Source organism: Heptranchias perlo, chromosome 13, assembly GCF_035084215.1.
Source record: "Heptranchias perlo isolate sHepPer1 chromosome 13, sHepPer1.hap1, whole genome shotgun sequence".
In the NCBI taxonomy this organism is placed as follows: domain Eukaryota; kingdom Metazoa; phylum Chordata; class Chondrichthyes; order Hexanchiformes; family Hexanchidae; genus Heptranchias; species Heptranchias perlo.
Genome location: NC_090337.1, coordinates 47,969,453 through 47,994,134, shown reverse-complemented (window position 1 = coordinate 47,994,134; position 24,682 = coordinate 47,969,453). Strand labels below are relative to the sequence as shown.

Here is a 24,682-nt window from a genome sequence, read left to right as displayed (position 1 = left end):
TTACAGTTATTTCTCAAATCTAAGAATTAAAGGATCTAATCATCATAATGGAACCTTGCTGCTGCACTCAGTGTCTTCCCTACAGTTTTAAATATAGTGTTTGTTGGAAATGTGTTCCATTTCAGTGGGCAGGCAGATGCCAATTTGGCAGTTTTATTCTCTCCGACGTGGCAAATTAGTATACATAAGCAATAAACTCTGAAGAGCAAGGCATATAGCAGCTTATCTATATTATCTGATATTTTTAAACTGCAGCTGTTCAAAGCCACAAATTATACAGAAGTTATTTATAGAATATTGCCAGGTGCTGATATAAAGTTGTCTAGTTTTAAACTAGTCACTCCAGAATTATCTATTCTTTCCTGCAGTTTTATGATGTCAAAAGTACGCAATTGGAATAGCTTCTCTTTTTATCATTAACACTGCATTCTGCAGTAGAAGGTCTTTTGTTTAGGCAATAGGCTAGATATTACTGCTGGCATTGGATTAAAATAAATGAAACGCTTTAATACCTTTATTAAAATATTGTAAACAATTTTACAACACCAAGTTATAGTCCAACAAATTTATTTTAAATTCCACAAGCTTTCGGAGGCTTCCTCCTTCGTCAGGTGAACGGTGTGGAAATGTTGTTTGTGGGTGGGCTGTGTAGACTGCAGCTGCACATTCCCTCCTACAGACAGCACATTGTGCAGTGACAGTCCCACTATAATCCTACTAACCCAGAGACACAACTACAAAAAGGACTGGGATATACACAGACACAACTTTGGTCTTGCAACAGTAAAGAAGAAAAATGTTGAAGAAATTTTGATTTTAATTAAATTCCTTTTCATGTTCTTAAAATTGCTATCCAGTAAAAAAAAACTAAGTTGCAAGTCTCCAAGTTTATGAAAGCCTTACAGAAGTTACTATGCAAAGGAAAGAGTCTCACATCAGCTACTGCAATGTTGCCATTAGTCTTATTGAATGTATTGGTACTGATATACTTTAAGAAAAATAGTACTCAAACCGAGGCACTTTCTATGAGGCTTTAAATCTGTAATCTCAAATTGTTTCTACCACAACCAACAATAATTTGCACTGTTCTTGTATAGCTTAAATGCTCAAAGGTCATGGAAGAATTCAAACACAAGGATTGGAATTTTAAATTTGAAACACTGGGGGACTAGGAACCAATGTAGGTCAGTGAGGACAGGTGTGTTGGATGAGCAGAACTTGAGAAGGATAGGATCTGCAATGCACTGCCTGAAAGGGTGTTGGAAGCAGATTCAATAACAACTTTCAAAAGGCAATTGGATAAATGCTTAAAAAAGGGAAAATTTTGCAGGGCTATGGAGAAAGAGCAAGGGAGGGGGACTAATTGGATAAGTCATCATCTTTACTGAATTGTGCAAGTGTCATTTTTAAAAAAGAGAATTAATTTATAAGATCAACATTTTGCAGACCATGAATGAGTGCTGTGGATAGGGAACACACAAGGAATTCATTGCGCAGACTAGATAGGACAAATAGCTCTTTGTGTGATGGCTATAATATTCTAGGATTCTAAATAGTTGCCTAGGACACTGTACTATAAGATTATGACACTTTTGAAGAGTTTTTAAACCAAGGTTAGTTTTTTTTTTGCATGGTTCTTGCTGCAACATTACTGCATCCCCACAATTGGACATGCTGCGTACATAAAATTTTCATGCGTCCAGTACAATTTGGAGCACCGAGTTTTTGCATTGAATGGCATAAAGCATAAGGATACTTTCAAGCTCCCATTGTAACATGTTTTTATGCTGCTCCCATATTAATGTCATTTTAGACTATTGCCCTGCCAAATAGATGTTGTCATTAATTAGTTAGAATTGCTGTAGCCTACTGGTTTACTAACTATAAATGTTAGTAGAAAACAGTATGAAATAGGCAATTACAAATTAGAAGTTACCATTTATTCTGAATAGCTAGTTACAGCACATTAACACTTGATGCACGGTAGAATATTTATATTATAGTTTATGTCACTTCGTTCTTCAATCAATTACAAAAGTTTTTGTTTCTAAAAATCTCATTAGTAGGATGCAGATGAACTAGATGAGAAATATCCAGTCAATAACATAGGGCTCATGTCTTTTGAAATCATTTGGTGAGGCTCAACATCTGAAGCTTTTATAGCACATGGAGTTAGTGGAAGATTAGCTGGCTGGATTCAAACTTAGCTTAGCAATAGAAAGTAAATAAGCAATGAAAATAAACAGCCTTTGGTGGAGGGGGCTCTGCTTTGGGTCCACTGCTGTTTGCACACATTCTGAACAATGTGAAGGAAGGTACTTCCAGTTTGCTGATGCCACTCAGCTAAATCTGCAGATGCCAAGTGGAGAGGAGGCAAAAAAATGTAGATACATGTAACATGACAAAAGAAATGTGTACAGAACAGAAACGCCGTACACATTGACAAAGGAAACATATTCATAGAATCACAGAAAGGTTACAGCAAGGAAGGAGGCCATTCGGCCCATCAAGTCCATACCGGCTCTATGCAAGAGCAATCCAGCTAGTCCCCCTCCCCTGCCCGATCCCTGCAAATTCTTTCCTTTCCAGTACTTATCCAGTTCCCATTTGAAAGCCATTATTGAATCTGCCTCTAACCACCCCCACCCCCTGCAGTACATTTCAGATCATAACCACTCGCTGCGTAAAAGAGTTGTTCCTCATGTCACCTTTGGTTTTTTTGCCAATCACCTTAAATCTATGTCCTCTGGTTCTTGACCCCAGTCAATGGGAACAGTTTCTCTATCTAGCCTGTCTAGGCCCTTTGTGATTTTAAATACCTCTATGAAATCTCCTCTCAATCTTCTCTGTTCCAAGGAGAACAACCCCAGCTTCTCTAGTCTATCCACGTAACTAAAGTCCCTCATCCCTAAATAAACATTTATTTGTCATTTATTGACTATTCACCGATAGCAGCTAGTCAACTCGTGGAAGTTTAAGGATATTCAAGTACAGTACCATCCAATTACAAATCAAAGGCTATTTTTAAAACCTTTATCAGCAAGGTCACATTTGAAGTATTGTTTGCAATTTTGGGCACTTTACATGCAAAAGAATTCTGGACATACTGAATATAGTTTAGAGAAGTCTAACAAAAATGTAACTGCCTATTAGCCTCAGTACCCCAGGGCATGGGGAGGAGGGGAGGGTGGACAGGGGAAATCAGACATGGCTCCGGTTCCCAATGGTTATGCTGCGATCCATGTAGGAAAGTGAGAGCTTGGACACGATTGGATCATGGCTCAAGATACATTAAGTCGTCCTGGCCTTCTTTTCTCCCCCTAGTTTTGGTCAGAGCAGAACTGAAAACATTTTCTTTTCTCTCTCCAAATGTGGGTTACCAGCATGTATTTGCTAGCAATTCATGCTTTAATGCCAGATTTCCAGCTGTTAATAAAGTATTAACCTCTCAACAGAGACTACTGCTACACACAAGAGGCCCATCAAGACATTCAAATATACTTTTGGTGGGGGGTGGGGGGAGGGAAAAGGAACACTACAATCCAAGAACAGCCAACTTGAGTAAAAATAAAGCTTAAAGGGTCAATTATATGTCAATCTGTATTTCTAATCTAGTAGAAATACATTACTGGTCACCTTATTCCTGTGTGTAATATTGGTTTATAAATCCCCTTAATGCCATATTCCGAGATGCTGTACTCAAATGTAACTGAATTACCCCACCTGACCCACAGTACTGAACAGAAAGCAATTGATGACAAGCAAGGCCGTCATGCAACAGAATCCTGACTAATAAATTGCCACGGCATTTTGTGCTCAGATCAGAATTGCTATAACTATTTAAAATGGTAACCAACTTTTAATTTCTGTACCTAAGCCCATTTAGTAGCAACAACGGAATCAAAATTAATATGCTTTAATATTCAAGGTATAGACACAGACTGATATATACAGCATGATGAGATGTGAAAGCACTTTATGCCTAAATCAGGAATTCAGGCTCATGGAAAGTGATTTTGAACAGATTGGTGCTTAATTCCTTCTGTGTGCTATTTTTATTTTCAATGAGTTAACAACTGCATTAAAATTGCAGAAACAAGTAGTTAAAATAAGTATTAACCAATGCACTGAAAATAGTGCAGAGTGAATTAAAAGCAAAGGAAGGACTTGCATTTATATAACACATTGCATGACCCCAGGATGTCCCAAAGAGCTTCACAGCCGATGAAGTACTTTTGAAGTGTAGTCACTGTTGTAATGTAGAAAAATGCGGCAGTCAACAGGAGCACAGCCAGGTCCCACAAACAGCAATGAGATACATGATTGGATAATCTGTTTTTAGTGATGCTGCTTGAGGGATAAATATCAGCCAGCTCTTCTTCGAATAGTATCATGGGCTCTTTTACATAGTCTACTCCTTTTAATTCAAAGGTGTTTAATTCAAATTATCTGATAATTCAGTCATATTTTTAGGCTATATAAAAAAACTGAATTATCAGTACATAGTACAGCAAAAAGCCTAAAACCAAAGGTCTATTATGAAAGTGACTTGGAGGGAGTAAAGTTCAGCTTACAATTGCAACTGTTCAGTCTTACAGCCCAAGTTTCAACACCTCCCCCGCCTTTCAAAGTAGTGACTCCTGTTGGGGTAGTTCCACTAGGGCCAACAGGGTTCTAGTACCTCATCCAAGTGTGGCCATTTTTCATCTGCAAGCCGAGACAGCAATTCCCAGAAAGCTATTTCAACCAGACAGGGGATCACAGCCGAACCCGATTTCACCCAAATTCCGCACATCACACTTTCCAGCAGGATCACTGGATAATGATCAGAAATGGAAACACTAGCTGCTTTTTCTGCTCCGCTTAGCCTGGGGATACAGTGGTCAATTGAGTAACTCCATCACTGCGTTGGTTGAGATCAGCTGACCCAGAGACTGGGGATCAAAACTCAGACATTCTGCTTTCAAAGGCTCAATATCTCAGGCGGCTCATTTATCCATTCAGACACTGAAAAAAAATCTGATTTTTTTTTTTAATACAAAAAGGAACAGCATCTAAATCACATCTTACACTAAAAAAATTTATGGAAACATGCAAGTTGCCAGCTAACATCCATCCACCCAACAGATTAAAAGGAAAGGACTTGCATTTTTATAGAAAGATCCCACAACTAACAATGAAATACTTGACCAGATAATCTGTTTTACTGATATTGGTTGAGGGATAAATATTGGCCCGGATGTTGTGCACTTCTTTGAATAGTGTCATGGGATCTACCCAAGAGGACAGACCTAAGTTTGACATCTCATCCGAAAGATGGCACCTCCGACAGTGGAACTGCATTGAAATGTCAGCCTGGATTATGTGCTGAAGTCTCTTTAGTGGGGCTCTGGGCATTGTTCCCCATTTGTAGTAAAAATGAAATGAAAGTATAATACTGAAAGTTGGATTCTGACAACATTCCCATTTATATAATATCTTTAATAAACACACAAGAAAATATTCCAACCCATTTCACCAATAGATGCAAGGAAACTAATGCTGAGCCAGAAGAAAGAAATGAGGTGACTGAAAGCATAGTCAAAGGGGAGATTTTTGAAGAAGTTTTTAAAAAGAGGTTGCAATATAGACAGAGTTTTAGGAATGGAGTTCCAAAGAGTAGGACTGAAAGAACCAAGCACTTTTCCATCACTGGTGGAGTAAAGGGAGGGGAGGATGCACAGAAGGTCAGTCAAAAGAATGGAGCGTTCAGGAGGTGATATAGGGATAGTAGAGATAATCTCTCCCTTCTGGCTTAGCATCTGTTCAGGACTGGGAGTTAGTGTAGGCCAGGAAGAATGCGGATGGGCAAGCAGGACAGTATGTACATGCTGCAGAGACAATTAGGGGCTAATGTAGGGGTGGAGGCAGGCAATGTTGCAATGGTAGCAGTCTTCGTGATGGATAGGATGTGGAGGAGCTTAAACTTCAGCTCAGGGTCGAACAGGATGCCAAAGAAGCCAGGATTGCCACTCCTAACCAGTGACCTCTGCAAGAAAGTGCTGTGCGGATGTTAGCAGAGCATAGGATCAAGGCAGGTTTGGATGTCTTAGTAACAATGGGTTATTTGATTGCAATCAAGGTTCACATATGAGGAGTCACCATTTGGGTTACGTACTGGACAGTTACTGGCAAACATAAAACCATATTCCAGCATAAAGTCATCAATCGTAGGAGTGGAGAGGGTTGGAAGAGAGAATAAACACACATAAATCCAAGATTGATCAGGGGTGACATACAGTACTTAATGCCTTTATTGAATCAACCAGTCTCCTGCGCTTCAGGTCAAATGATGAGCAAGGTCATCGATCAAAGTAACAAAAGGCTGCAGTACAACACACTAGAAAGGCTTACGTTGCCCTGGAGGCATTTTGCTCAAATCCAATTACAGTGGAAGGTTTTGGTTGTTGTGGATTCCTATTTTGGTTACAATTTTAATTTAAATTTATCCCTACATTCAAGTCATAAAACATTGTCCCTCTTTGAGCTAAACAACATTGCCTGAGGAAATAGGTGTGTCCTGTCGCTGTTAAACTTTGTATTATGCCCCATCTCATCAATATAATCATAAATAAAGTTATAAAAACATTTCATCTTCATCAATGTGCATCATCTACTGCAACCTGAGTTACTGAATTTCTCTTTGTCTACCCTTTGGTGCTGACAGTATTTATTACAATACTTTAAAAAGGTCAGATGACAAAATTACATTTTAACTGATAGTTTTTGTATTTAAATGACAAACTTAAATTGAGTCATCCCCCACCAAAATACATTAACATTTATTTTTTAAAAAGAGCACTTTGATACATAAAACACATGAAATGAAAATCTTGCATAAATTTAAACAAAATTACATAAATTTTCAAAGCTATCAAGCACAATAATAACAAGACAATATAAAATAAAATTAATTTTCACTTAAAAGTGGAAATGGGAATATAAGCAGGGAATGCATTTTACCAGCAAAGCGAAAGGCCTGGTTATTGGAGCTTCCATATATTCTCTAAACATGAGTTAACAATAGCTCGTGTCCCTTCGGAATACAACCTTTTCTCTGGCAAATATGACCTACAAGACTCTATTCACTAAGGCATTAGTTGTGAGCTACCATTCTGTCCACCCATTTTGCACCATATTACACAAAAAATCCAATCCATTGTACAATGACTAATAGCATGTAATGAATATTGTAGTTTTTATTTTAATTAAGTAATGTATGTGAAGCTCAGAACTACAGCCTACTGCTAGCCTTAAAATGGTTCATCACATCTAAACCCCTCAAATTTAAAAAAAAATGCCACTTCTTCAAATTCCAGATGATGCACTTGAGTAAAAATGTTGTATGCTGCTGGAATAGTGTCCTAATATTTTGTGCCTGTGAATCACTTGCTGAGCTCAGTGTCCAAAAAAGTACTAGCTATCATTTCTTTGTTGCACCATAAAGATTTTAAAATGACTGCCATTACATTTGTTTCACTCAAAAATATTGGACCAGACAGGTGTCACATTCATGGTAATCATTAACACATCAGAAACTGACAAGCAGACCAGTAAATGACAGGTAACCCTATAACATTATCCCTTTTTAAACCAATGTTGTCAAATTTGTGTGAGAAAAGAGGGCTTGAAACTGATTTCTTTGCAGAATCATGGGAAAATTGCTTATTCATTTTCTGAAACTGATATGGTGGCCAGCTTGTAAAAGGGAAACTGCATCTTTGAGCAGTCCTATCTGTACTCTGTGCTACAAAGTGACTATTGCAACTTTGATCTCTATCCTATTATGCTTTCTAACATGGACACTTTATCCTTTTGAATTATATGATCCTGCTTAAGTATACATCTATACTTCAACTTTAGTATCACAATGATCTGGCTTCCACTTTGCAGCAATGCTAAAGTTGTAATACAAATTCAGAGTCTAGGCTTGACCTAATTCCAGACAGAAGTAGAGAGATCTCCTGGAGGCCGTAGCCTCTCACCATTTGGGTTTGACACCACGTGCACTATAAGTCCAGTGCATCGTCAAGCTGAGTTTAAAAAGTGTTCAAGGGGTTTCTTGTACTGTACCTTCAAACCCATCTGCAGTTAATTTAAATGTTTAGACAGTGCAGGACTTAATATTTAACTGCTGGGAGAGAAGCTCTATGCACACGTGCAAGGGAGGTACAGCCTGGCTGAAATCCACAGTACGGCAATCAGCCTCAAACCAGGAGCCACAGTATAAAAGGCAATAGTCCCAGTAAAATGATTTGTCAATTCACTGGAATGACATACGAGTTATTTCATTTGACTTGTACACAAAGGTACAAATGATGCCACGGTGTCACCAACAGCATGTGCTCTGTAAAGTGTAATGAAGTAGAAAAATTAAGGACATCCCCACTGAAAACAATAAGCCACATGGAGCAGAAGATATTACATCTGCAGCAACACAAACACTCCTCTGACAGTGAACATGGCAGCTGTGAAAGTAAATTAAGAACAGATTGTTCCATATTCTGAAATTCCCTAAAAACACAACAATGCCCTTTTAAATGTTACTGTCCTACAATTCTTTTACCCAAGGCACACATTTCAGAGCACAAAGTACAGTTAAGAATTCCATTTTATATTTTCACTGATAGGACATCCAAAAGCAAATAACTTTAAAATACATTTCTACTGTATGGACTCTAGTTTACTATATGCAGACAGTGGAGTAGTTTACTGAAACTAAATAGGAGCAAAGAAGTCTGCTGGTGGAAAGTGGGAAAAAGTAGAGAAAGAAAAAGAAAAGCCATCCAATAGCTCAGTGAGATTAATGATTAGCTGAGCCAGTGAGACCAGAACAAAGCAAGATCTGTGCTGAGTTGACTGAACTCAGTTGGGGCACAATAACTAGTCTCAGTATCCAATGATTAGGGAGAGTTTTTTTTTAAAGTCAGGATCTAGCTCCTGTTCTCTATCATGCATGTCTGGTGAGGACTCCCTTCAGATGAGGATGCTATTTCAGTTGCGATGCCCCTCCCCCTCCCAACTAGTCTGCCAACACAAAGTCAAAGCTCAAACATAAGCAATCGGCCACTTGGGCAAGGTATTGATGGGCAACCAACATCCATGGAACAATACTACAACAAAGAATCAAAGTATTCAGCAGAGGAGGGGCGAGAGAGAAAATGAACAAAAAAAAGATTAGTTTTTCAAAAACTACATACAAGGAATGGGGTGGGGAGGGAAGATGAAGGAAGGAAATTGGCAAGGAAGAAAACTTGCTATAGCAAGTGCTTATGTTGTTTTGATAACCAATTCCTGCCACTACGTGGTAGCACTATACATTCCATCTTCTATACTGAAATACTAGTGTATAATTTTTCTAATAGAAACACTACTAGCGTGCACAGGCCTGCTTGAACACATATCAAGGCAGAAAATAACACACTACTTAATAAGAAGCATCAGGCACTACAGCAATGGCCTTCACAAAGGATTGAATGCTGATCCAAGAAAAGCTGGCAAGTGAAAGCAAGAGACAGACAACAATTGCATTGACATAGCACCTTTAACATAAAAAATCCCACAGTGCTTCACAATTGAAAAAGATAGGCACTAAGCTATGGAGGGAGAGATGAAGAACAGTAGCTAAAAGCTTAGCCAAAAATAAGTTTTGAATTGGTTTTGAGGAAAGAAAGAAAGCAAGAGAGAAAGAGATATTTAGGAAGAGAGCTGCAGAAAGAATGGCTGAGGTGTGAGAAGCCTCGACCACCAAGTGTGGTCAGGGAGGGGATAAGGGAGGCACAAAGGCCAGAGTCAAAGGACCTAAGGGGCTAGAAGGCTGGAGGAGGTTGCTGACTCCCACTGGAGTTACAGCAGGAGACTTGGATTAACCCCATGGAATTTCAGCACCCTTATTTTTAAGCTATTCTCCAGGCTGAGGGCAATTAAAAGTGGACAATTTTTAAAAAAAAATATTTTGAGCGATTTGATGAATTCAGTTTTCATTCATTGTTGGATTTTCATCAGTCTTAATAGTTACTAAGTTCTGATTTATTATGATTGAAACGATTTTGAAAACAAAAACATTGAGTAATTTTATTGGTAAGTTTTTGGTATGCCTCTTAAGTTACTGAGTTTGAATCTCTGATTTACAAATGTGAAATTTAACCAATTTGCATGTAACTGTCCAGTGCCAAATGTTCCAAACTACAACACTGGCAATGCAATGCCTTACATGCAATTGATGGGAAATTATATATGTATTTATTCTCCATCACATATATACACACTGTAAAACTACATAATTCCCAACAGTATTTAGCAATCTCAGCTGATGGCACATTTTAAATTCATAAAGTATACAGTATAAAAATGACTAGTACTCAGAGGCAAGTTGAAAACTCAATGATTAAGTTACTAAACTTAAACTCACTCTTACTTTTAAAAAAACATTTTATATCTTATATTTACCCCTGCATAACACAGCAGCCAGAACTGAAGGCTGCTAATATAGAAGGCAAATTTCAAACTTTGGCAAGTTTATATGCAAATTAATTTAATCAAGTTAGTTTTTAAATGAACAAAGATAAACTGCAAGAGGACATACGAAATAATAGTTTAAAAATGTGATACATTTATAATAGGGCAGTGTGCTTGCATGGCCCACTTCAAGAACCAATACATGCAGATTTTAGCATGTTTGCTGCCAGTTCTTATCCATATCTGCTTATGAAACTTACTAAACTGAAGTGAAAATACAAGTCATGATAAACCTCCAGACAGCATTGTGACGAGCACATAAAGGAATCAGACATCTGTTCAGAAATGAACGAGGATTCAAAGAAAATGCCTGATCAAGTTAAAGCCATCACTTCAAACGCTTTGTTGCTCCTTACATGCCTATACTTCCAACAAAGAATGGTGCAATTTAGTTTAATGGTAGTGCCAAAAAAAAGTATTCCAATGATATTTTCATATAGTTGACAAATCTACATCTAGCAATACTGTTTATATAGAATCAATGGTACAAGACTAAGGGGGAACAATTGGATAGGGACTGTTTTTGGTCCAGAGTAGCATGATCTGTTATTACCCCACGCCCAATGGTCCCTGTGCAGGCAGGACGAGATATTAGTCAGGGCTGAGGACTCACCTGCAATCTGCGTTGGAAATCAATGTTGAACGAGGATTCCATGCAATTTGCACTTTCCACCAGCAGGGGGAACACCAATCTCTTAAAGGCACGCTGTCTGTTAGAAATCTCTTAAAAAGGTAGCTGGTACCTGTTATTTGCTGAATATAACAGCCTGCTGTCTTCACGGAGTCTGAACGGAGATCAGACATCGCACACGTAAAGCACAGATGCAGGTCCCATCCCTATTTTTACATACTGATGAGTTTTGTTAAAACATTGAATAAAGGTTACGCACCACTAAATCCCACATCCTCCAATCTGCATGCCAGACTTCACCAATCTGCTGATCTGAGAATCCGTGCACCAAGGTTCTCTGCTGATGCACCACAGGCCTTGGTGCAAGAGGTGGACAGAAGGAGGGACATCCTATATCCATCAGGGGGGGGGGGGGGGGGGGGGGGGGGGAAGAGGCAGGGGAGGAAGCAAGAGGCTCTCCAGACATATACCTAAAAGGCAGCGGGAGGCAGTAGGGAATGAAGTCAATGCCAGGCACACAGCATCATGAACATGGATGCAGTGCAGGAAGAAGTTCAATGCTTTGACGAGTGGTCAAGGTGAGAGCGAGGTCAACTGTCATGCGGCGTCTCCTAAGAAACTACACCAACTAGCCGCGTCTGCTGCTCCACGCACTACACCCCCCATCACCCACCTACTAACAAACTCTTTTCATCAGTACTCAACCCTCTCACCCTTACACATTACCACTGTTGCAAGCCGCCCACCCACAACTCACAGGCCACACACACTGACAGCTGTTCAACCACGATAGGCACATCACCCAGACACACATCCCACTTTCTTGCAGGAGAAGCTGGCACACATCAGGAGGCAGCAAGTGGCAGTGGCATTTAGCCTCTCAAACCTGTTCCACCATTCAGTCAGATCAGGGTGGACCTGTGACCTGACTCCATATACCCGTCTTAGCCCCATATTCCTTAATACCCTTGGTTCACAGAAATCTATCAATCTCAGATTTAGAATTCTCAATTGAGCTAGCATCAACTGCCGTTTGCAGAAGATCGTTCCAAACGTCTCCCACCCTTTGCATGTAGAAGCATTTCCTAACTTCACTCCTGCACGTCCTGGCTCTAAATGTTATACTATGTCCCCACGCCCTAGTATTGAAGTGCAGCAGACCTCCAAAAACAGTTACAAATGTCTCGGCAGCCAGAAGCAATAATCCAGCCACTAACCTGTAAATCCTGCCTGGTGCCTCTAAATAGCACCGAGGGGTGGGGGGGTCCTCCCGGCACTCTAAGACACGGTCAGATGGTCGGGGTTAAGACTGTGCGTTGAGTTGAGCGTTAGACACCATTTTTGGACTAATCACTTTAAAATCAGCGTTGCACACTGATTGAAGCCATTTTCTCCCTACTTTACATGATTCCAGCGTTCATTATCTGCACCTGCGCTAACTCCTATACCAAGATGGCTACTGGCGCCGAAACAACGGGCGCTACACGGCCCAATTTAGCGCCCCAAGTCTCTTCATATTTTCCCCCAGATCACATGCTGAGGCAGAAAAATGTTGATACATTTGACTTATTATGGCTTTAATGACCAGCACAGCTGGTTATGGCATGCATTTTAAAAATAGCTACAAACCAGAACTCAAAGTTTGTTGGCAAGAAGTCACAACACCTAGAAACCAGACTTCCCGACATGGCTGCAGAACTTTATAAAACTGTGCTGCAACACACATCTGATGTAGAAATCAACCTAGTCACACAACTACTTAGACTGTATAACCACGATAAGTTTCTCTCACTCAGAACTCGCCTTAATCTAGCAATCCCTAATTTTTCAGTTTACAAACTTTTTTTCCTGTTGTGTAAATAGTTGGGCAATATTATTGGCATATTGACATCACTTTTTCTTGACCTATCTGCAGCCAATTTCTGTGACAGTAATCCCACAATGGACACTATCATCAAGTTACAGATTTATGTAACTGGTGTTCTATGATTAGGGCATGTGATTTATGTAACTGGTGTTCGATGATTAGGGCATGTGATTTTGTCTGACGTGATATCCCACGAATTTCTATATTTACTGCAACTAGCATGATTACCACAATTTTGCATAAAATATCCTGGAAGCAATGAATATGATGGCTTCTGAGTGAATCTAAATGACAATAAATCACTTGTCCTTGATGGGTGAGGACTTAGACCCAAATGCTTTAAGTTACAAAATCAACAGGAATCAAAGTTGTTTGTTCCAGGGAAAGGGCAACATTCTTCCTGACCAGATAAAGAAGATGCCATGCTTTCACAAAGACTTCAATTTTTAACTTCCAGCAAAATGATGGAAAATAGTCAGTTAGCAAGGTGGTGTACTCTTGAATAAATGAAGCTTGCTTTTTATATTTAAAAAAAATTAAAAGCGTAAATATGCTAGCTTCTAGAGATCGAGAGAGAAAGAGAGAGCAATTAATCGGATGATTTTTTTCCCCCCCCACCTAGCACAGGGGCGCTGAGGCCAATTGCACTGCTCCACCATCTTCCAAGTTCAGCTAACTCAGCATAGCTTGGGGGTCAAACCCAGGGCACTCCTAGCTAGTTTGAAAGGCTCAGCTAATCACAGGATAAAGTTGCTGAGCTATTAGGAAGCCTCCAATCACAGGTTTAAACTGTGAATATAGTTGGTTCCATGTGAAGCTCACTTGTATTTCACTTTGTACGTCAAGGTAATTTTGCTGATGTCTGTAATGATCTCAGTTTCCCTGGCAACAGAGTCCAATACGTGGTACACAGATTTTAAATGTTAATGCGCTCAACTCATCTTCCATAGTCTACTAACAGCAACGAATCCCAAGCCACATTTGTTTCCAGAGTGCATTACCAGATGAACTCATACAAACAGCTGTACTGCCACAAAACAAATGTAGCCCCTCTTCTGCTTTAAAAACTGTCTGTATCAATCACTATTATTTAGGATGTAAAAAAAAATACGCTGCAAGTTCTTTGTATTAATGATGCATGAACTGCTCTGCAGGCTTACCTTCCACAAACAAGCTACGTGTAACTCATTTATTTCTTGCTTACATGTACAAAAAAAAGTGCACGTTTTGTGCAACAATTTCACAAAATTTAAGTCACAATTAGAGATATCAAATTACTAGCAAGACACCTGCCACTGATTAGTTTTAGTAACTATTGCTCTAATAATGCTTACCAGTTCTTTAAAACACAATGGGGTACAATTTAGTCTGGGCTTGTTTTCAGGTCCAGACTTGACGCTGCAGAGACAGCACGCACAGGAAGAGGCTTGAGAATCGACAGAAAGTGTTCCTCAGGCCTCATCGGCATACCCGCCAGCAGCAGTCCTCGGGTAAGTGCCGGAAGGGGGTTTGGAGCGGGCTATGGGGGTGAGGGAAGAGAAAGAGATTGTGACTTCTGTGGAGTCAGGGGCACACTCCTGCTCTTCCTGGCTCTATAGGAAGGTGTTTCTGAAAAGACTAACAGCGTGGTCAAAGAGATAGGGTTTTAGAGAATGAGAGAAAGGTGAAGCAGCAGAGATGCTTAGAGAGAGAATTCCAGACCTTGAGGCCTAGGTGGCTGAAGGCACAACCACCAATGGTGGGCCAAAGGGAGGGAGGGAGGGAGGGAGGGAGGGGATATACAAAAGGCCAGAGCTGAAGTGACACAGACTTCTCAGAGTGTTAGAGGCTGAAGATGGTTACAGATAGCAGGGGGGGTGAGGCCATGGATTCAAATACAAGGACAAGGATTTTAAATTTGAGGTGTGTGGGACCAAGAGTCAATGTAGGTCAACGAATACAGGGGTAATGGGCGAGGGGGATGTCTTGCAGGATAAGATACAGCAGCAGAGTTTTAGATGAGCTGAAGTTTATAGAGGGTGGAGGCTGGGAGGAGATGACAAAGAAATTGATTTAGCAGCAACCGATGGGTTGAGGCAGGGGTAGAGACAGGCAATGTTATGGAGGTGGAAGTAGACGGTCTTTGTGATTGAGGGGACATGGGGACGGAAGCATGACTTGGAGTGAAAAAGGACACAGACTGCATACAGTCGGCTTGAACTTGACAGTGGCTGGGGAGGGGGATGGCATTGGTAGGGAGGGGGGATGGCAACGGTTCGGAGTTTGTGGTGGGAGCAGAAAGGAGAAGGCTTTAGTCTTTCCAACGTTTCCTGGAGGAAATTGCGGCTCATCCACAACTGGATGTCGGACAAGTAGGCTGATAACACAGAGGCAGTGGCAGGGTCGAGAGAGGTGGTGGAGATGTAGAGCTGGGTGCAGTCAGCATACATGTGGAACCTGACACCATGTCTTCAGATAACTTTGCCATGGTGCAGCATGTAGATAAGGAAGAGGAGGGATCCAATCATCGACCCTTAGGGGACTTCAGAGGGAAGAGAAGCCATTACTGGAGACACTCTGGCTACAGTTGGTTAGGCTAGAGTGGAACCAAGCAAGAGCAGTCCTACTCAGCTGGACAAAAAGAGAGGTACTGGAGGAGGATGAGGTGGTTGACTGTGTCACAGGTTGCAGAGAGGTCAAAGCAGACAAGGAAGGGTAGTGCACCATGGTCATTGTCACAGAGGATTTGTGACATTGATTAGGGCCATTCTGAGTACTTTGGCAGGGGCAAAAACCTGATTGGAGAGATTCAAACATGGAGTTGTGTGAAAGATGGGCATGGTCTTGGGAGAGTACAACACATTCAAGGATTTGGCAGAGGAAAGGAAGGTTGGAGATGGGATGGTAGTTTGCAAGGACAGAGGAGTCGAGGGTGTTTTTTTAAAAAAGGGGGGGGGAGGGTTCATGACCGTGGTTTCGAAAGGTAGGGGGCAGTAGCTGAGGAGAGGGAACCATTTACAATGTCAGCAAGCTGGGAGGCGGGAAGGGAATAGGTAAAATGGTTGGAGTTTCTCTCAATTTGCATTCAGCATTATAATATTGCCCTTTGAAAATAAGTCATCTGTGCTTTCAAATTACTAAGCGTCTAGCAATTTCCTGTGAACCTTTTTTGAGTTGACAGTGGAGTTCCTAGGTCATGGATGCAAATATCAATCTTACAAATTCAGTAACAAATTGGAGTGATTTTGCAATTAAAACAGACAACTTCTCCATCAATGTAGTTTACTGCTGAGTTAAAATCCTCATCCTGAAATCAGTGATAATCCTTTTTATAGTGGATTCAAGCTGAGCAAGAAACTTCAATGTAGATTAAAACTCTACTCCTGATCTGCCCTTAAGGGGAAAAATAGTTTATTCAGAGTTAAAACATGTCACAAGCAATTCACGCAGCTCACCTGATGGTTCAGTGAAGTGACGGCACTGAACAATACAGACTAAATCTCACATCCAGTCTCAAGTAGGTGGCAAGTTAACTCATCTCAGCTGCAGCAACAGTGTGAACACTGAAATTGTAATTTTGGGGGGGGGGATTCAACAGGAAAAGAGTCAAGTTCTTTCAACTGGTTGTTATGTATTGACCCTGGGGATCCTCAGGCAAAAACAAGACCACTGCTGTCATTGTCTTGGCTCATGAAGAATGGCCACTTGAGCAAGGTTGGGGAGGGTTGCCAGTGTGTCAAATTGTATCCAGCACAAGTCTGGGAGGTGAGGAACAGAGAAACAGTTCCCTTGGTCAACATAGAAGTATCTTTAAAAAATTGAGGCCTAAAATAAACTGCTATGTTCGTAACAACGTTTGATTAACCTTTGGCAGGGGTAGAACTACTCTCTCCCTTTCTGCTGCCACCCCCAATCATCATCATCATAGTGAGGAGCGATACCCAGACGGTCCATCTAAGGTTTGCACAATATCAAAACAGAATCGTGATTCGTCTTTAATCATAGATGTAATCTTCATGCCAGTACTACCTATGGGCAGAAGTTAATAACTGAAAATAAACTATTTTCTTTTTAGAAGCTGGTACCCACAGTATTTAATTAGGAACTCAAGGTGACTGTCTAATTTGTTCAAACCTTAGAAAACTGATGGAGTTAATGTATCAGTTATATCAAAAAACACCAAATTAGTTCATCCTAACAAGAAAATACGATGTGTATTCTATTTCATTACGGAGATGTTGTATTAACATCTGAAATGTAGCAAATTGTATTGTAACAGACTCAACTTTTTCCCAATTGCTTACAGAAGTAGCGTAAAACCAATGATGGAATACGCGCAGCTCTATAACGTATCCCGCTGTATCTAAACACTGCATAAACGTACAAGCTGTATATAGGATACAATTGTTTTTTTTTTAATCGAGACAGACACCTACTTTCAGCAACTCTTATTTTACAAGTTTACTCACCATAATGAGCTAGAAATGTTTATATAGAAGCGTGGTGGGGAAAGGGAAAGAAATATTACCATTAAAAGCCTGCAGGGGTCCAGATAGCCGGATCGATTAATTTGAATTTAAATGTCCAACGTGTCTCGGGAATTTCTAACTCAGCAGCTGCGGCTGGCGCCTGGTCAGGTCCCTGGGCGACCCCGGCACCAGCTGAACCCCCTTCACTCAACGTGTCTTCGGGGACTTACTAAACCCCCCAGTCTAGCTCTTAAAAGATAAATGCAGCTCATCCCACCGACTGCAAGTTGTCCTTCAGAGGCTAAGATTAAGACTTCTATCCGCCAGAGAAACTGGAAAGAGCAAGCCAGGCTGAGACAAAGCTCCTTAATACCTCATGGTAATAAATCAGTTAATCGCTCAAAGAATACATTTAAACAGGGTTTCCCTCTTCACTCAAACATGCCAGGAATGTAAAAAAATAAGATTTCATTGATGGAAAAGCACCAGAATTTTCCCAACTTTTGTTTTGCATTAAAATACATAAATCTAAGACACTTCCTCGTAAAAGGAAAGTACATTTTCTAGTAACTAAAGTAATGCATATTAAAATTAAGATACCAAGCAGTGTTTTAAAATAAAGATGCACAATCCACTTCCAGCGTGTTACTCACCGGCCAGGGAGGAAATGGTGAGGTGCTGGCACTCAAGTGATTGCTTTTTTTAAAAAAAATCTTCCCTCCCTCTCTTTTTTTTAATTATTATTTAAAGTGAACTGTGCTGCACTGTTACCCGCTGGAAATCTTCCTCCCTCCGCCTCTGTGCTGTGCTGAGCTCCCGGGTCGCTGCTCCCCAGCTCTCGTGACAAAGCCCCTCGCGCCGAGGCGACAGATTGACAGGCGGGCTCAGCGCGCGTGCACGCGGTGACTGGCGCGCTCCCTCTAACCTGCGCTGGACATGCCCTTTGGGGTTTTTTTTTTGTTTGCAAACCCGCTGCTCCGCCGCCGAGCTGCTGCCGTATTGATCCAGCCGTTCATTCATTCATTCATTCATTCATGCCTCCAGATAAACCCGATTGGATATTGCAAACTGTGGCGATCATGTTAATTTCAGCCGGACAGGGGGCATCCTCCGTGTCCTAACGCCGGTCAGGTTGCAGCAGTTCTTGTGAACGGTGCGGAGACGGTGACCCCTGGAGGATAGCCGAGATGGTCACATATTTCTAAAAGCTTGTTTGAATGTTACAACCATGGGTGTTCTTTAAACACCCATGAAGCTCAACGCAAGCTTGAGGAATAGCGCCTCATCTTTCGATTAGGCACTTTACAGCCTTCTGGCTTCAACATTGAGTTCAACAGCTTTAGATCATAACCACAGCTCCCATTTTCTCGGACAGCAGATACTGGTAATGGTTCTGCTCTTGCCATTTATACCTCCTCTGGACCCATTTTTTGTTTCTTCACTTGTCCCACCTCCAGCCTCTTTTGCCTTGCACAGTTTTGTCATTTAATTACTCCTGCCCACCCCCCTGTTCTCCGGCTCTGTATTTGCTTATAAACTGTTAATTTTTTTTAAAACTTCTTCCAGTTCTGATGAAAGGTCATTGACCTGAAACGTTAACTGTGTTTCTCTCTCCACAGATGCTGCCTGGCCTGCTGAGTGTTTTCAGCATTTTCAGTTTTTATTTCAGACTTCCAGCATCTGTAGTATTTTGCTTTAAAACAGGTTGCTTAGACAGGAGCAGATACTCGACCAAAGTAGATCGAAAGCACATGGTTCCAACACATCAGTATCAACTGAATGCATTAACACAATTATTAAAGTGCCAAAAACAGTGCTGGTACAGAGTTTCACGTCACCCGTGCTAACTCTAAAGGTCTTCTAAGTCAGATGCACACCAACAGAAGTTTCTTTTTATTCCAAAGCAATTTTAGTGAGGATAACTTTTTGTGTATGTTTTATTTTGATGCAAAGGGTGATTTTCTGCCTGTCTGCATTTTTTTTTCCAGACCCCCTCCTAGCTTCTAAAATAATTAATTTGATCATTTCAGATACACTATGTTTCCTTGCACCCGCATATCTTATATGTAAATTCAATTCCCTTCCACTATTAGCCTCAATAATCCTTCCAAGTCATTCACCTGAGGAAGGAGGAAGCCTCCGAAAGCTTGTGGATTTTAAAATAAAATTGTTGGACTATAACTTGGTGTTGTAAAATTGTTTACAATTGTCAACCCCAGTCCATCACTGGCATCTCCACATCATTCCTAATTATGTGAGAGCTCTCACAATTTAAATAAATATATACAAACAAACATCTACAGAAATAGGTAGAGGCTCCACCAATGGTCAAGTTTCTTACCTAAAGGTGCAGAAGAAGAAAGTGCCAAATTCAATTCCTTGTCTGCGACTGATTTAGCTCCTTGATCTGCCTCTTCACCTCCATCTCCTCCTTTAAGACCCTCCTTAAAACCTACCTCCTTGTCCAAGCGATTGGTCACCCCTCCCAATATCTCCTTTGGCTTGGTGTTCATTTTCCTTATGCCTCGATGAAACACAGACAATTTTCAACATTAAAAAGGTGCTATATAAATGCAAATTGTTGTTGTTATGTGGTGAAAATTTCTGCAATCCTTCATGAAGGATTTGTGTATGATTAGGGTAAAAGAAAACCTGCTTTATAGTATTCATGAATGGGATGTAGGCCAAAATATTTAAGCCATTTAAAAATTACATATTTAAAAAGGAGCCCAGCGGCAGCCCAGCCCATCAGCTAAACAAACCCAGGGGAAAATCTCAAAAAGTGGCGGCATAGTCAGCGCAGAGGGAGGAGCAGCGGAGCCCAAGGAAATTAAGCAAAGTGTTTCATTTACTGCACACACTATTTCTAACCAATAGTTAAACAAATATTGAGCATAATTAATTACTAATTTAAAAAATAAATTTATAATCCATCTACTAAAAATAGTCTAGACTTTAAATGTTTTTATTAGTTCTCAAAATAAATTACTGCTAATAAATGAAATAAAAATAAAAACTAGAAATGGCAGTGCTGGCTATGTGTAATATGTGGGAGATTGCGGACAATGAGAATATCCTGGATTGACACATCTACAGGAAATGTCTCTGCCTTGAGTCACTCCAGGTCAGAGTGGTTGAGCTGGAGTGCGAGTTAGGGACACTCCGACACATAAGGGAGGGGGAGGAATATTTTGGATAGTTTTCTCCAGAGTCACACCTCAGAGGAAGGCATAGGTGCAAGAAGGGGAGAGTGTGATTGTTAGTTAGCAGGGTAAGGGAAACCAAGTGGAGGTAGAAAAGGAAGTCCTGGGGTGGGGGTGGGGTGGTGGAGGAGGAGAAGAACAGAAAGGTTACAGTCATAGGGGATTCAATAATTAGATTGTGTCCTCTGCAGTTGCGACCGAGAGTCCAGGGGGGTGTGTTCCCTACTGGTGCAAGGATGGAGGATATCTCGGAGCAACTGGAGAGGAACTTAGAAAGGAAGGGGGAGCATCCAGTTGTTATAGTCCATGTTGGGACCAACATAAGGAAAGGGAGGAGGTAATGCTAAGGGAATATCATAAGTTAGGAACTAAATGAAAAAACAGGACCTCACGGGAAGTAATCTCGGGATTACTAGCCAAGCCGCATGCTAATTGGCAAAGGGATAGACATATCAGGTGGATGAATGCGTGGCTGAAAGACTGGTGTGGGAAGGAGGGGTTCCATTTCATGAGACACCGGCACCAGTACTGGGACAGGAATGAGCTATACAGCTGGGACGGGCTCCACCTGAATTGGAATGGGACCAGTGTCCTAACAGAAAGGATAACTAGGGCTGTGGAAAGGACTTTAAACTAGTAAAACAGGGGGCAGGGGATCTGGTGAAAATAACAATCCTGAAGATAAAAGAAATAGGAGATGAGATTAAAGGTCAGACCAAGGTAAAGAATAAGGGTAATATAAACAGTCACGGAACAGATACAGTTATAGAACAGGAGTATAAAATTATTTTTAAAAAGTGAGTGGAACAATTAATAAAAACAAATTAAATTGCCTCTTCAGCAATGTACATAGCATCTGAAGCAAAACAGGAGAACTGGAGGCAATAATTCATAAGAGGAGCCAGATGTAGTAGGGATAACTGAAACATGGCTTAATAATGAATATGACTGGCAGTTAAATATTGCAGGTTATAAACTATTTAGTAAGGCTAAGGAAAGAAGAAGCAGTAGATGGTGGTTGGTGGGGGGGGGAGGGGGGGAGGGGGGGGAGGGGGGGGAGGGGGGGGAGGGGGGGGAGGGGGGGAGGGGGGGGAGGGGGGGGAGGGGGGTGGTTGGGGAAGGTGGGGGGAGGGGGGAGGAGGGGGGAGGGAGGGGGGAGGGGGGAGGGAGGGGGGGAGGAGGGGGGGAGGGGGGAGGGAGGGGGGGAGGGGGGAGGGAGGGGGGGAGGGGAGGAGGGAGGGGGGGAGGGGGGGAGGGAGGGGGGGAGGGGGGGAGGGAGGGTAGCTGTACTGATTAGGGATAACATGATGGCAGTAGAAAAAGAGGGACATAAGTAACATTAAGATAGAAACAGAATATTTATTAAGACAAAGGTTAAGACAGGACCAAACACATTAATAGGAGTATTCCACAGACCATCTAATAGTGGAAGGAAAGTGGATGAAGAAATATGTAGGCAAATCTATGAAATGAATAAAAGACATAGAATAATAATCATGGGAGATTTCAACTACCCCCAAATAAACTGGGAAGAGATAGGGAAAGGGGAAAACAGAATAGAGTTTTTAAACAGTGTGTTCAGGACTCCTTTCTTACCCAGTATATAAGAAGCCCAAGAGAGGAATCACTACTGGATCTAATAATGGGAAATGAACCAGAGCAGATAAGAGAAGTAAGCATAGGGGAACATCTAGGTAATAGTGATCATAACACAATAAGGATTAAAATAATGACTGAGAAAGACATAAAAGTGAGACAAAGACCAAGGTAATAGATTGGGGAAAGGTCAATTTTGAGGGGATGAGAATGGAACTAGGGAAGGTAAAATGGAAAAAAAATTGAAAGACAAAGAGATAGAACCGCTGTAGAAAATATTTAAAATGGTGTTCAAGAGAGTTCAGGAGAAATATGTTCCACCCAAAAACAAGAACAAACTCACCAATAAAGAGAAAGTTAAAATTGAAACTAAACAAAAGGCATATACTAATTACATAGACAATAAAAGAGAGGAGGACAAAAGGGAATATGAAGAGGTTAGGAAGGATGTCAAAAAAACTAGGAATGCAAAGAGGAACTACAAAATTAAATTATCAAGGAATATTAAAAATAGTAAAGTATTCTACAGACACATAAATAACAAAAGAAAAACCAGGATAGGGATAGGGCCACTAAGGGATGCACAAGATAAACTCACAGGTAATGACAGCAAAATGGCATAAATATTGAATAGTTACTTTGCCCCCATATTTACCAGGGAGACTAACATGGTGGGCAAGACATTAGAAGAAGAGATCAAAAAAGATATAAAGGAGGGGGGACTGGGGGTGGAAGGAGATAATTGATAAACAAAATCAAACTTAGAGAGGATTAAACCCCTGGCCCGGATGTATTAAAAATCAGGGAAGAGATAGCAGAGGCACTATTTTTTTTTAATATATATATATATATATATATATAAAAAGTCACTAGAACAGGGAATAGTGCCAGAGGTCTGGAGGACAGCTAAAGATATTCCTATATTTAAAAAAGGAGATAGAACAAATCCAAGGAACTATAAACCAGTTAGCTTAATGTCGGTGGTAGGAAAGATAATGGAATCTTTACTCAAAGATCTAATAGAAAAAATAATCTAGAAACCGAAAATAAAATAGTCAGCACGGATTTCAAAAGGGAAAGTCATGCTTGACCAACCTTGTTGAATTCTTTGAAGTAACAGAAAGAGTAGAAAAGGGTAATGCAGTAGATGTAATATATTTGGATTTTCAAAAAGCTTTCAATAAGGTACCACATTGTAGACTCTTGATTCAGGTCAGAGCATATGGAGTCAGGGGACATGTAGCAAAATGGATATCAAGCTGGCTACAAAACAGAAAAAAGTGTACGGGTTAAGGATAGCTACTCAGACGGTCAAAAGGGGGGTGTCCAAAACTAGAGGTCATAAATATTGTCACTAATAAATCCAATAGGGAATTCAGCAGAAACTTCTTCACCCAGAATGGCAAGAATGTGGAACCTGCTACCACAAGGAGTAGTTGAGGCAAATAGCATAGATGCATTTAAGGGGAAGCTAGATAAGCACGAGGGAGAAAGGAGTAGAAGGATATGCTGATAGGGTTAGATCAAGAGGGGTGGGAGGAGGCTTGTGTGTAGCATAAATGCCAGAATAGGCAAGTTGGGCTGAATGGCCTGTTTCTTTACTGTAGACTCTATGTTGCAATTATTACATTAGACATTTATGAAATGGTGAGACTATTAACATGAAAATCTATGCAGACATGTCAAGCAAAGTAATGACACATTGTTTAAGCCTGCAGTGACAGGCATTGTATTCTCTTTTCTTGTGTTTGCAAATGATAACTATGACAGAATTTACAACTATAATAAACGATTGGAATCTGACAAGTTTAAATAGTTTCTCTGTCATGTCAAACCTATTCATACCAAGAAAAACATTGAATCGTTATAAGCAGAGTTGATTTATGGGTAAATGCATTGCTTTTTGTAGTGCTGAGGCATACAAATTAGTAACGTTTCATAGCTGATCTCTGGTTTTAGCTGAACGAAGCACAATAGGACTGTGCGTCCCCAGGCTAGGAAGGGGAAAAACAGATAGGATCCATGTTGCTGATTGCTATTCAGTGACATCAGCTAGAAAATGCACATGTTTGGACATGAGGTGGACAGTAGCAGGCTCAGCTGTCATGTCCCACAGTCAAATAGCTTAACAACATTCATTGTCTAGTGTCAGACATGACAAATGGCCACGTGGAAGAGCAATGGGAATGCTGATGCCATGAAGCTACACTTCATCAGTACCAGCACTTGGTGAGGGGGGAAAAAAAAATCAGCCCCTGAAGCTGAAATATAGAAGTTTATTGCACAGAATGCAGCTATTCGACCCACCACGTCTCTGCCATCTTTCTGTTACAGCAATCTAAAATTAATCCCACCGCCCTGCTCACTTCCCATAGCCCTA

The 24,682-nt window shown here is 40.8% G+C and overlaps 1 protein-coding gene across 2 annotated transcripts in view; it reads right to left on the bottom strand.

Moving 5' to 3' along the window:
• LOC137331560 (SPRY domain-containing SOCS box protein 1-like) overlaps nucleotides 1–18,467 on the bottom strand; it is a 174,130-nt gene extending 155,663 nt beyond the window's left edge. The window contains exon 1 of one of the 2 annotated variants that reach the window (XM_067995435.1): nucleotides 18,157–18,467. The gene's annotated coding sequence lies outside the window, so the exon portion shown is untranslated. The remainder of the gene's footprint in view (nucleotides 1–18,156) is intronic. The other variant, XM_067995437.1, reaches the window with a different exon arrangement.
• Between the last annotated feature and the right edge of the window lie 6,215 nt (nucleotides 18,468–24,682).